Here is a 12,716-nt window from a genome sequence, read left to right on the forward strand (position 1 = left end):
GAGCGAGAGAATATTACATCTGGGAAAACAGATTCCAGCTGAATTTCATCAGTGTGGCCTTGGTGGATGCTAAATCGGTGTGTGTGTGTATTTCCGTCTGTGCCACTTTCTGTTCGTATTCTCTCATCTTCTCTCATCCATTTCCATCCTTCTCACAAACGTTTACACCTGGAAAGGTGTATGGAAATATCTCCATCAGTGACGTCCGGACCCCGTAGTGCTGTAGACAGACTACCACTACTGTTTAAAACACCGCCAAGACATCATACACTAAGTGATAGATGGGAACACAGTTCTTTATTTGGATCCATATTAGCTTAATGTTTCCTTTCTGGACATGGTGGCAGAGAGGTTAACCCACGGCCAGCAATCAGTCTGTGATCACTTGTTTACAAATTTCACTTTGTGTGTGTGTGTATATATGTATGTGTGTGTGTTTGTATGTGTGTGTGTCTGTATGTGTGTGTGTGAGTGTGCGTGCGTGCGTGTGTGTGTGTGTGTGCGTGTGAAGTGCTACAGTAAAGGACCCCTGCTGTGTGGAAGTCTGAGTGATACAGAACCCTCACAGGGACAACTACACTTGTAATTAATGCCCTTAATTACCAGAGCATGTGTGTGTGTTATATGACTGTGTGGGTGTCTGCCCAATTATTCCTCTTAATTAGCAGTAGGCCTCACAAATCTGAGTGTATTTTTATGTGTGTGTGTGTGTGTGTGTGCGTGTGTGTGTGTACGGGAGAGAGTAATATATTAACTGTGGGATTCTGTCTAATTAACACCCTTAATTATCAGAACAGGCTCCCTTCTGTTGACACGATTGTGAGGTTGTGATAAGCACACACACGCACGCACGCACACATGCACGCGTGCGCGCACACACACATGCACGCGTGCGCGCACACACACACACACACACACACACACACACACACACACACACACACACACACAACCCTTTGGAATGTGATTACGTAACCACGGAGTGTGTTTCTGATAAACATTATTGACATTAAGAGATCATTGGGGTTGCTTTAGAAACAGACAGGCAATGTCCTTCTCATTATCCAAATATCATCTCCACACAAATCCTATACAAAGGTTTTATTCCATTGCAGGCATCGCATTGGCCACCTTTGATAATCCAGTAGAGCATTAGATGTATTGGATTGGTTTGAAGGCTATTATTTATGATAATGAAAGTTGCCTTGATTAAGAGACAGAGTCAATGCATGAAGCAGAAATAATCCGTTTTTTTCTGTTTTGACATTAGACCAATTCTTCATTATTAAATGTTGACTCTGCCGCTCACTGTAATATCTCTCTAACTCTCTCTTTTCCTCTCCCTCTACCTTTCTACCCCCCCAACATCCTCTCATTCCACATCCTTTCACAGTAATTTCACATTAAAATATCTCAAAATATCCTATATTGCGCAAGCACACAAACACACACACACACACACACACACACACACACACACACACACACACACACACACACACACACACAGACACTGAGTGTTAAATCAACAAACACTGAAAAAGTGGAACCATATACACACTGGAACCAGTGTTAAATGAACACACTGTTAAAGTAAAACCTTATTTCAATATTTCGCAGAGTGACTGTATTTGTTAGGTGACAAAAACATGGTTGTTGCATTCATCCATTTTCAATTTTCTTGGACATCACCAAGTGAAATCCTCAGTGAAGATGTTATCATAAAAATAACAAAATACCATATGTATTTCATAAGGGCTTAGAGTGCATTCAGAAAGTATTCAGACCCGTTCACTTTTTCCCCCAAAGAATTACATTACAGCCTCATTCTAAAACTCATGAAATGGTTTTTCCCCTCATCAATCTACACACAATACCCCATAATGACAAATCAAAAACGTTTTTTTAGAAATGTTAGCAAATTTTTTCCACAAAAAAAAGAATCACTTTTACATAAGTATTCAGACCCTTTAGTCAGTACTTGGTTGAAGCATCTTTGGCAGCGATTACAGCCAAAAGTTTACTTCTTCTTCTTTCTACAAGCTTGGCTGTATATGGGGAGTTTCTCCCATTCTTCTCTCCAGATCCTATCAAGTTCTGTCAGGTTGGATGGGGAGCGTCACAACACAGCTATTTTCAAGTCTCTCCAGAGATGTTCCATTGGGTTCAAGTCCAGACTCTGGCTGGGTCACTCAAGGACATTCAGAAACATGTCCCGAAGCCAATCTTGTGTTGTCTGGGCTGTTTGCTTAGTGTTGTTGTCCTGTTGGAAGGTGAACCTTCGCCCCCAGTCTGAGGTCCTGAGCACTCTGGAATAGGTTTTCATCAAGGATCTCTCTGTACTTTGTCCGTTTATCTTTCCCTCGATCCCGACTAGTCTCCCAGTCCCTGCCACTGAAAAACATCCCCACAGCATGATGCTGCCTCCACCATGCTTCAGGGATGGTATTGGCCAGGTGATGAGCGGTGCCTGGTTTCCTCTACACGTGACGCTTGGCATTCAGGCCAAATAGTTTCATCTTGGTTTTATCATGTTCTGAGAGTCCTTTAGGTGCCTTTTGGCAAACTCCAAGCGGGCTGTCATGTGCCTTTTACTGAGGAGTGGCTTCCATCTAGACACTCTACCATAAATGCTTGATTGGTGGAGTCCTCTCCACAGAGGAACTCTGGAGCTCTATCAAAGTGAACATTGGGTTCTTGGTCACCTCCCTGACCAAGGCCCTACTATCCTGATTGCTCAGTTTTGCTGAACGGCCAGCTCCATGAGGAGTCTTAATGATTCCAAACTTGGAGGTCACTGTTTTTTGGGGGACCATCAAAGCTACAGTATTGTTTTGGTACCCTTCCCCAGATCTGTGTCTCAACACAATCCAGTCTTGGCGCTCTACGGACAATTATTTCTACCTCTTGGCTTGGTTTTTGACCTGACATGCACTGTCAACTGTGGGACCTTATATAGACAGGTGTGAGCCTTTCCAAATCATGTCCAATCAATTGAATTTTCCACAGGTGGACTCCAATCAAGTTGTGATCAATGAAAACAGGATGCACCTGAGCAAAATGTTGAGTCTCATAGCAAAAGGTCTTAATTAATTTTTTATACATCTGCAAACATTTCTAAAAACCTGTTTTGCTTTTGTGTTGTGCATAGATTGATGAGATTAGAATAAGGCTGTAATGTAACCAATTGTAGAAAAAGGAGTCGGAATACTTTTCAAATGCACTGTATTTTCAGGGCCTAGTTTTGCCCTACAAGGGCTTGAAACTCATACACATCATTGTGGACCAAAACAGTGACTTGCAGGCCTGACATAGCTTGTAAACTGTGAATTTCAGGCCACTGTATTACACTCTGACAATTTGTTATTGCCTGGTTCCTAAAGGAGTACAAACATTTGCTTCGTCCCTTTAGTTACCGGTACATAATACATACTGTAGGGTACCTTGACAGTGACAAAGTCATTTGTTGCTACCATGTACCAGTTTAAGTGTTCTAGCACTTCAACTCACGGGTGGCCCAAAATAATACTGAAAACCACGCCCCCACTAAGCCATGCTTCCAATATAATTTCCCAGTGTGCCTTGCCTTTTTGGGTGAATTTTAGAGTTACCACCCATGACTGTATTTGTTAGTGACAGAGACATGATTGTTGAATTCATTCATTTTTCAATATTGTAGCCTTCACCAAGTGGTTTCCTATTTGAATGTTGTCATTAAACTTGTGACAATAAATTAGATGTCTCTAATGGCTTATTTTGAGGTCTAATATAACCCTAACACCATGGCCTGACACTAATGGTTTGCAGGCCTCGTGAGTCCCTAAGCAAGGCAGTTAACCCACTGTTCCCCGGGCGCCGAAGATGTGGTTCTCGATAAAGGCAGCCCCCAGCACCTCTCTGATTCAGAGGGGTTAAATGTGGAAGACACATTCCAGTTGAAGACATTCAGGGTCACACAGTGTTTCTTGGTAGTCCTAAACAAATGTATTTTGAAACATACAGTAAGTATATACCTTACACAAGGAAGACACTGTAACATGTTAGAGTTGAAATGTATTACATTTTGAGTTTGTGTCCCAATATTACACTTTATATACATCACAGAAGACTGAAATATAACAAAACAATTTGACATAGGAACATTGAATTTTCGGCTTAATTTCCCACCCAATGTTCATTAATTAAGAAATTATTGCAAATATGAATAACATTCCACTCATGAAGCCACTAGAGTGCGCTTTGGTCATTCAACTGCAGGAAAGGGGTACTCGTCAATTTAAATTCAGGCTGTAACACACCAACATGTGGAAATAGTCAAAGGGTGTGAGTACCTTCTGAAGGCACTGTATGCGTGAAACTCAACCAGTTGGATCAACTTAATGACAGGCTGACATTTCCTACTACATTCCCACCATGCCAGCCAGAGAAATCAATGTGTCTGCAGAAGAAGGAATACTACAGCCCAGACCTCTCACTGTCTCTCTCCCTCTACACCATTCACACCAGACACTTCTGTATAGAGAACTACAATACTTGTATTTATCACCCCCTTCCGCTAATTCACCTATAGTATTCCACCATATCACAAAACATCATGATCTACTGTGGTCCACACCTCTCTCTCTATCAGTCCCAGGAACAAACGCACGCACGCACGCACGCACACACACACACACACACACATCGCTTCAGTGTTCTGAGCCTTAGTACTGTCATAGAGTACCATCTGCCACTTCACTGTAGTCCAACATTCAGAGTGCCATGACCTAACACGTCTACCTGGAATATACGGGAAGGCCGCCGGACCAGACGGAATACCGGGGTGTGTTCTCAAAGCATGTGCAGACCAGCTGGCAAGTGTGTTCGTGGACATTTTCTATCTTTCCTTGTCCCAGTCTGTAATCCCAACATGTTTCAAGCTGACCACCATTGTCCCTGTTCCCAAGAACTCCAAGGTAACCTGTCGAAATGACAATCGCCCTCTAGCACTCACATCTGTAATTATAAAGTGCTTTGAAAGGCTGGTCATGACACATGTCAACCACATCATCCCAGACACCCTGGACCCACTCCAATTTGCATACTTACCCAACAGATCCACAGTGCAATCTCAATTGCACTTCACAATGCCCTCTCGCACCTGGACAAGTTGGGAAATAACTTTGTGAGAATGCTGTTTATAGACTACAGCTCAGTGTTCAACACCATAGTCCCCTCAGAGCTCATCACCAAACCTGGGACCCTGGGACGGAACACCTCCCACTGCAACTGGATCCTGGACTTCCTGAAGGGCTAGTCCCATGTGGTGAGGATAGGCAACAACACCTCCGCCATGCTGACCATCAACATCGAGGCCCCTTTCGGGTGTGTGCTTAGTCAGTTCCTGCACTCCCTGTTCACTCACTGCTGTGTGGCCAGGCACGACTCCAACACCATCATTGAGTTTGCTGACAGGACAACAGCTCCCTCACCGTCAGTATAACCACAGAGGTGATCGTGGACAACAGGAGATAGACGGGAGAGCACGCCCCCATTCCCATCGACGAGGCTGTAGTGTGGGTCGAGAGCTTCAATCTCCTTGACATCCATATCACTATGGATGGTCCACAAACAACCACACAGCAGGGTTTCCATCAGGAAAATGTGGCGCCTGTCATTTGACAGACAGCATTTTATTTATAGAGAGCCATATGCATTTGTTGCGTAGCCTGATTAGGGCGTCCTACCACGATGCTCAGAATGACAGAAATCACACTTGGATTATGGTTATTCAGCTTAACATAACATGCAGCTCGAGGATACAACAGTATTTCTTACCGAATTCCATGAGAACTTTGAAGATGTTATAATGACTGTCACATGATCCACAGACGTCACAGACGCAGACGTCTCAAGTAGGCACCTGGAAATGCAAATGCGCTACGCTAAATGCTAAATGTACTCGTTAAAACTCAAACGTTCATTAAAATATACATGCAGGGTATTGAATTAAAGCTAGTGAATCTAGCCAACAAGTCAGATTTTTAAAATGCTTTTATCTTTTATTTTTAAAAGCTATTATCTGATAGCATGCAACACCCCAAAATGCCTGAAGGCGACATAAAAACAAAAGAATTAGCGTAGCCGGCGCTACACAAAAACGCAGAAATAAAATATAAAACATTCATTACCTTTGATGATATTCTTTGTTGGCACTCCTATATGTCCCATAAACATCACAAATTGGTCTTTTTCCCGATTAAATCCGTCCATGAATGCCCAAAATATCCATTTGTATAGCCTGTCTGCATCACGAAAAAATCTTTCTTCCAACACGCAACGTCATGTTTAAAAATTATATAAGTTGCCTATATTCTTTGACAAAACACTTCAACCTACTTTTATAACCCAACTTTAGGTATTTGTAAACGTTAATAAGCGATCAAATTGATCACTGGGCGATCTGTATTCAATAGCAGCTACAAAAGAAAACAGTGTCCATTTTTCAATCTTCCAAAATCGATTGAGGTAGGCTGGATGGAATCACGGATCTATTTGTAATGTCTCAAAGGATTTTTGTCAATGAAATGTCGTTTTTGGCGACATCGTGTGGAAGCTGTAGGAATTGCATCCGTCTCCATATTAAATTTGGTTTCCTTTAAATAATCCATGAAAGGGGCGCATGGATACTTTTTTCAGATTTCAGTGACCAGTTTTTCTTGCGCTTTTCGATGAAACACACGCTCTGTTATAGTCACAGCCGTGATTTAACCAGTTTTAGAAACTTCAGAGTGTTTTCTATCCACACATACTAATCATATGCATATACTATATTCCTGGCATGAGTAGCAGGACGCTGAAATGTTGCGCGATTTTTAACAGAATGTTCGAAAAAGGAGGGGGTAGGATAAAGAGGTTAAATGAAGGTGAAATAAAAATAACTAAAAATATTTTAGATGAGTAAGGAATAGCAAAATCACTAGCCTATATCAATCTCAATCTTAAAGTCCATCACAACTTTTTCCCAGTCATCTTTGTCAGTAGCGCCTGCAAAATTCAGTGCAGAAATGTTGTTGAGAGCAGTATCAACACTTTTGCAGTTCTCCGTGGCTAACGTTTTTTCTTTATCTACACATGAGCAGCTCATGTTATAGACAGACGCGTGCCACATGGCAGACCAATCTGAACTCATCTCTCGGCATGTCCATCCATTATCTCAGTCAATCATGGCTAGCGGGAAGGTTCCTGTCTTTTTCCATGGCTAAACCAACTAGACTCGTAATTTAAAATTGTATTAATATTTACAGATGGCATACACGTTTGTTATTAAGGCACATTAAAGCTGACATGATGGTAAAGGCCCATGGGCCACAACCTCTCATGCGATGCTACACCAGTTGGTCACATGGCGGTGCTTTAACAAGCGATTAAAAATGCTAACTTTGAAAGCTCACGCCCCTCACCCTGACATTCGGTATGTAGGTCCCTCTCCCCACAAGCAACACATTTTACTCAAGGACCAATCAAGTCTGCAATGAAGAATATTTCACCTTTTTGCATTTTGAAAAAAACACTTAAAACGCTACTCTGGCAACGAACGACCGATCTGCACGAAACTATATCGGCTATCTATGGACCAAGGTCTCTCAACACACTATTTCCCAGGCTAGTCTGTCAAACAACATGGCTGCTACTGACCAATAAATATTCACATGGGCGTGTCTCACACATAAATGCCTATAAATCAGTCATGGATATTCGTCATGGATAGTCATGGATATTCAAACTGTCCAGTTTGAGTGTTTTTTGCAGCTCATTCCAGTAGCTAGCTGCAGCAAACTGAAAAGAGGAGCGACCCAGGGATTTGTGTGCTTTGGGGACCTATAACAGAATGTGACTGGCAGAACGGGTGTTGCATGTGGACGATGAGGGCTGCAGGAGATATCTCAGATAGGGGGGAGTGAGGCCTAAGAGGGTTTTATAAATAAGCATCAACCAGTGGGTCTTGCGACGGGTATAGAGAGATGACCAGTTTACAGAGTATAGAGTGCCGTGATGTGTCCTATAAGGAGCGTTGGAGGCAAATCTGATGGCCAAATGGTAAAGAACATCTAGCCGCTCGAGAGCACCCTTACCTGCCAATCTATAAATTACGTCTCCTTAATCTAGCATGGGTAGGATGGTCATCTGAATCAGGGTTAGTTTGGCAGCTGGGTTGAAAGAGGAGCGATTACGATAGAGGAAACCAAATCTAGATTTAATCTTAGCCTGCAGCTTGGATATGTGCTGAGAGAAGGACAGTATACAGTCTAGCCATACTCCCAAGTACTTGTATGAGGTGACTACCTCAAGCTCTAAACCCTCAGAGGTAGTAATCACACCGGTGGGGAGAGGGACATTCTTCTTACCAAACCACATGACCTTTGTTTTGGAGGTGTTCAGAACAAGGTTAAGGGCAGAGAAAGCTTCTAACAAAACTTGGTACACGTTTCAAACACTGTCAAGACTCAACATATGCAAACACCTTCATATCGCCCTTACGGTGGCGCTATAACGGGCACATTTTTGTATTGCTTGATCAAAAAATTTGGCACGCATCCAGGTGATGAGTCTAGCTAACCTGTAATGTAAGGTTGAGTTTGGACACATTGTGGCGCTGTTGGACAGGAAACAACATGAATGCAAGCTCAGTGGTGTATAGACTGTTTCAGCTAGAGCCTTGGGATATGGTTTGAAGATGTGCAGCCATAGATGTTATATACCAAATCTGGTGCCGATCGGGCCAGCGGTTCTGGAGAAAAAGGCGTTTAAAGTAGTCAGCATCATTGAAAATGGTCCTAAATACATCAAAGCATATTATATTGCATGATCAGTTTGATTTTGAGTTCTGATTTGGCAAGCTTGGTAAACAGTACAGAAGTAGTTCATCCCAGCTTTAATGTTTGTTATTATTATTTTTCAGCTCTGCATCGTTGGGATGGGCTCGTAAGCAAGAATTTCACAGTAAAGTGTACACCCGTTGTATTCGGCGCATGTGACAAATCAAATTTGATTTGGGTGCCAGCTGGCATTGTTAGTCAGTGGGCATGAGTGTATGTGTGTGTTTATGAATAACTCTTGTTGAATGTATTCTAGCTCAGGGCTCTGTATTTATTGTCTAGCTGTGGTGTCAAACAAAGACAGACAGGACCCTGATCTGCCTGGGGGTCACACATAGCAATAAGGTCTCTCTGTGGGTGACACAGTATATACACACACACGCGCCCAACCACGCACACGCATGCACGTAACCACCCAACCATTCACACTGACAGACGCACGCTGGCACACACATGTTGAGTACACACCTATTCCCTCTCTCTCCATTTCTCATCTCCCTTTCCTTTACCCTGTCTCTCTTCCCTCACTCTCCTTCCTCCCTCCCACTCTCCACCTCGCTCTCCCTCCCCCAACCTCTCTCTTTACCCTGTCTCTCTTCCCTCACTCTCCTTCCTCCCTCCCACTCTCCACCTCGCTCTCCCTCCCCCAACCTCTCTCTTTACCCTGTCTCTCTTCCCTCACTCTCCTTCCTCCCTCCCACTCTCCACCTCGCTCTCCCTCCCCCAACCTCTCTCTTTACCCTGTCTCTCTTCCCTCACTCTCCTTCCTCCCTCCCACTCTCCACCTCGCTCTCCCTCCCCCAACCTCTCTCTTTACCCTGTCTCTCTTCCCTCACTCTCCTTCCTCCCTCCCACTCTCCACCTCGCTCTCCCTCCCCCAACCTCTCTCTTTACCCTGTCTCTCTTCCCTCACTCTCCTTCCTCCCTCCCACTCTCCACCTCGCTCTCTCTCCCCAACCTCTCTCTTTATCCTGTCTCTCTTCCCTCACTCTCCTTCCTCCCTCCCACTCTCCACCTCGCTCTCCCTCCCCCAACCTCTCTCTTTACCCTGTCTCTCTTCCCTCACTCTCCTTCATCCCTCCCACTCTCCACCTCGCTCTCCCTCCCCCAACCTCTCTCTTTACCCTGTCTCTCTTCCCTCACTCTCCTTCCTCCCTCCCACTTTCCACCTCGCTCTCCTTCCCCCAACCTCTCTCTTTACCCTGTATCTCTTCCCTCACTCTCCCTCCTTCCTCCCTCCCACCTCGCTCTCCCTCCCCCAACCTCTCTCTTTACCCTATCTCTCTTCCCTCACTCTCCTTCCTCCTTCCTCCCTCCCACTCTCCACCTCGCTCTCCCTCCCCCAACCTCTCTCTTTACCCTGTCTCTCTTCCCTCACTCTCCTTCCTCCCTCCCACTCTCCACCTCGCTCTCCCTCCCCCAACCTCTCTCTTTACCCTGTCTCTCTTCCCTCACTCTCCTTCCTCCCTCCCACTCTCCACCTCGCTCTCCCTCCCCAACCTCTCTCTTTACCCTGTCTCTCTTCCCTCACTCTCCTTCCTCCCTCCCACTCTCCACCTCACTCTCCCTCCCCCAACCTCTCTCTTTACCCCTGTCCTCTCTCCTGTGTTCTCGAACTGCTCCTGTAATGAAGCGTAATTATCAGATGTTGGGTGGGTGGTGTGATCCTACCATGGCCAGAAGAAACAGTCAACAATCGCAATGGATTGCTAACTATCTGAATATCTAACTGAATATCTTTTGTCTGTACAGTCTCAGTCTTAAGAGTCTTAAGTGTTGCTTAGCTGTTACTCTACATGGGTTTACTACACCTAATGCTATATAACTTAAGTTATATAACAGAGTTTCACTGCTATAAAAAAAGCACTTGATTCTAATGCAGTAAGGGTAGAATTACACAGACAAATGTATACTCTAACTGTAATTTTTACCCAAGTAAGCTCTGCACCCTGCACAGTGCCCCAGGGTAGTCAGAGGTAGGGGTAGGGTTTAAGGGTGTATGTGAACAAGGGGTAATTGGGTAGAACGTATAGTCTACGGTTCAGGGACTTAGTACCCCTGGGGTGGAGATTAAACACACTGGGAGTGTATTCCGACCCAGCTGCATACACAAACACACACACACTGTACTTAACACACACACTTTGTGTGTGTATACAGATGTTGTTGATACACAGTGTGATACATATGTATGTTCGAAGACACACACACTGCAGTGCGTGCGCGTGCGTGCGTGTGTGTGTGTGGTTATATGTGAGCTATTCAACAGTTCTCTTGAAGTTCACAAAAGGAGAGGAAGTGGCTCATTGTATATTTTTTTTAGGCGTGGTTTGTGCACAGCTCTTTTTGTGTACCCGTGAGTGAGAATGTCATTACAGTTTATCTAATGTGGTGTGTTATGCCTTTACATTTTATATACCACAATGGCCCAGGATGGTGTCTTTTTGAAGACTCACGGATGGCCTTGGGTCAATAAATCAGTCAGTGGTTCTCAATTCTCTCCTCAGGGCCCCCCAGCTGATCCAGAGGTAGCTCACTTGATTCAACTTGTCAATTAACACAGTAATAACACCTTTGGAATATAATATGGCTGACCAGAATAAAAACACTGTGCGGTTCTTCAAAAGGATCTACAAAGAACCTTTCAGATAGAGAAAGGTTCTATAAAAAATGTTTTTTTATAATGGTTCTATATAGACCCAATTAGAACCTTATGAGCATGATTATTTATAGAACCTTCAAAAAAGGGTTCCGTTATGGTTACAAGCCAAAGAACCCCTATTTGGTACTATTTAGAACCATTATATGTGTGTGTGTGTGTGTGTGTGTGTGTGTGTGTGTGTGTGTGTGTGTGTGTGTGTGTGTGTGTGTGTGTGTGTGTGTGTGTGCGTGCGTGCGTGCGTGCGTGCGTGCGTGCGTGCGTTTGGGGTCAAACACATAGCTGCTCACCATACTCTTTATTCTGCAATCGCCATCTGTCTTCTCTCCCAGTCCCTTTCTCTGTATATCTCTCCCTCCCTCCCTCTCTAGCTCTCCCTCCCTCCCTCTCTAGCTCTCCCTCCCTCTCTAGCTCTCCCTCCCTCTCTAGCTCTCCTTCCCTCCCTCTCTAGCTCTCCCTCTCTAGCTCTCCCTCCCTCCCTCTCTAGCTCTCCCTCCCTCCCTCTCTAGCTCTCCCTCCCTCTCTAGCTCTCCCTCCCTCCCTCTCTAGCTCTCCCTCCCTCCCTCTCTAGCTCTCCCTCCCTCTCTAGCTCTCTCTCCCTCCCTCCCTCTCTAGCTCTCCCTCCCTCCCTCTCTAGCTCTCCCTCCCTCCCTCTCTAGCTCTCCCTCCCTCCCTCTCTAGCTCTCCCTCCCTCCCTCTCTAGCTCTCCCTCCCTTTCTATCTATCTACGGTTGAAGTCAGAAGATTACATACACCTTAGCCAAATAAATTTAAACTCAGTTTTTCACAATTCCTGACATTTAATCCTAGTAAAAAATCCCTGTCTTTGGTCAGTTAGGATCACCACTTTATTTTAAGAATGTGAAATGTCAGAATAATTGTAGAGAGAATTATTTATTTCAGCTTTTCTTTCATCACATTTCCAGTGGGTCAGAAGTTTACATACACTCAATTAGTATTTGGTAGCATTGCCTTTAAATTGTTTAACTTAACTTGGGTCAAACGTTTCGGGGAGCCTTCCACAAGCTTCCCACAATAAGTTGGGTTAATTTTGTCCCATTCTTCCTGACAGCTGGTGTAACCTAGTCAGGTTTGTAGGCCTCCTTGCGAGCACACGCTTTTACAGTTCTGCCCACAAACTTTCTATAGGATTGAGGTCAGGGCTTTGTGATGGCCACTCCAACACTTTGACTTCGCTG

At 44.4% G+C, this 12,716-nt stretch overlaps 1 protein-coding gene across 1 annotated transcript in view; it reads right to left on the reverse strand.

The window, feature by feature from the left end:
* LOC139380618 (interleukin-1 receptor accessory protein-like 1) overlaps window positions 1-12,716 on the reverse strand; it is a 332,883-nt gene that overhangs the window by 181,781 nt on the left and 138,386 nt on the right. The window lies entirely within an intron of this gene.

This window comes from Oncorhynchus clarkii, chromosome 22, assembly GCF_045791955.1.
Source record: "Oncorhynchus clarkii lewisi isolate Uvic-CL-2024 chromosome 22, UVic_Ocla_1.0, whole genome shotgun sequence".
NCBI classification, from domain to species: domain Eukaryota; kingdom Metazoa; phylum Chordata; class Actinopteri; order Salmoniformes; family Salmonidae; genus Oncorhynchus; species Oncorhynchus clarkii.